Source organism: Triticum urartu, chromosome 7A (genome assembly GCF_056163025.1).
Source record: "Triticum urartu cultivar PI428250 chromosome 7A, HENAU_Tu73, whole genome shotgun sequence".
NCBI classification, from domain to species: Eukaryota; Viridiplantae; Streptophyta; class Magnoliopsida; order Poales; family Poaceae; genus Triticum; species Triticum urartu.
The window spans coordinates 224,404,430-224,406,604 of NC_141879.1; positions in this window are offsets into that span (position 1 = coordinate 224,404,430).

A 2,175-nucleotide genomic window follows, 5' to 3' on the forward strand; every position below is an offset into this window, starting at 1 on the left:
TCTATGAGTTCATCTAGCAACGAGTGATTGGATGCATCTACGTACCTTGTAGATCGCGAGCGGAAGCGTTCAAAGAACGGGGATGAGGGAGTCGTACTCGACGTGATCCGAATCACCGGAGATCCTAGCGCCGAACGGACGACACCTTCGCGTTCAACACACGTACGGTCAGCGTAACATCTCCTCCTTCTTGATCCAGCAAGGGGAAGGAGAGGTTGAGGAAGATGGCTCTAGCAGCAGCACGATGGCGTGGTGGTGGTGGAGCTGCAGTACTCCGGCAGGGCTTCGCCAAGCTCTATGGAGGAGGAGGATGTGTTGGAGAGGGAGAGGGAGGCACCAAAGGCATGGGGTAAGAAGTCCTCCATCTCCCCACTATATATAGGAGGGCTAGGGGGGGGGGCCGGCCCTAGGAGATCCAATCTCCTAGGGGGGGCGGCGGCCAAGGGAGGAATCCTTCCTCCCCAAGGCACCTAGGAGGTGCCTTCCCCCTTTGGGACTCTTCCCTTCTTGAACCCTAGGCGCATGGGCCTCTTGGGGCTGGTGCCCTTGGCCCATGTAGGCCAAGGCGCACCCCCTACAGCCCATGTGGCCCCCGGGGCAGGTGGCCCCACCCGGCGGACCCCCGGGACCCTTCCGGTGGTCCCGGTACAATACCGGTGACCCCGAAACTTGTCCCGATGCCCGAAATAGCACTTCCTATATATAATTCTTTACCTCCGGACCATTCCGGAACTCCTCGTGACGTCCAGGATCTCATCCGGGACTCCGAACAACATTCGGGTTACTGCATATACATATCCCTACAACCCTAGCGTCACCGAACCTTAAGTGTGTAGACCCTACGGGTTCGGGAGACATGTAGACATGACCGAGATCGCTCTCCGGTCAATAACCAACAGCGGGATCTAGATACCCATGTTCGCTCCCACATGCTCCTCGATGATCTCATCGGATGAACCACGATGTCGAGGATTCAATCAATCCCGTATACAATTCCCTTTGTCAATCGGTATCTTACTTGCCCAAGATTCGATCATCGGTATCCCAATACCTCGTTCAATCTCGTTACCAGCAAGTCACTTTACTCGTACCGTAATGCATGATCCCATGACCAGATACTTGGTCACTTTGAGCTCATTATGATGATGCATTACCGAGTGGGCCCAGTGATACCTCTCCGTCATACGGAGTGACAAATCCCAGTCTTGATCCGTGTCAACCCAACAGACACTTTTGGAGATACCCGCAGTATACCTTTATAGTCACCCAGTTACGTTGTGACGTTTGGTACACCCAAAGCACTCCTACGGTATCCGGGAGTTACACGATCTCATGGTCTAAGGAAAAGATACTTGACATTGGAAAACTCTAGCAAACGAACTATACGATCTTATGCTATGTTTAGGATTGGGTCTTGTCCATCGCATCATTCTCCTAATGATGTGATCCCGTTATCAATGACATCCAATGTCCATAGTCAGGAAACCATGACTATCTGTTGATCAACGAGCTAGTCAACTAGAGGCTTACTAGGGACATGTTGGTGTCTATTATTCACACATGTATTACGATTTCCGGATAACACAATTATAGCATGAATAAAGACAATTATCATGAACAAGGAAATATAATAATAATGCTTTTATTATTGCCTCTAGGGCATATTTCCAACAGTCTCCCACTTGCACTAGAGTCAATAATCTAGTTACATTGTGATGAATCGAACACCCATGGAATTCTGGTGTTGATCATGTTTTGCTCTAGGGAGAGGTTTAGTCAACGGATCTGCTACATTCAGGTCCGTGTGTACTTTAAAAATATCTATGTCCCCATCTTGAACATTTTCACGAATGGAGTTGAAGCGACGCTTGATGTGCCTTGTCTTCTTGTGAAACCTGGGCTCCTTGGCAAGAGCAATAGCTCCAGTGTTGTCACAGAAGAGCTTGATCGGCCCCGACGCATTGGGTATGACTCCTAGGTCGGTGATGAACTCCTTCACCCAAATTGCTTCATGTGCTGCCTCTGAGGCTGCCATGTACTCCGCTTCACATGTAGATCCCGCCACGACGCTCTGCTTGCAACTGCACCAGCTTACTGCCCCACCATTCAAAATATACACGTATCCGGTTTGTGACTTAGAGTCATCCAGATCTGTGTCGAAGCTAGCGTCGACGT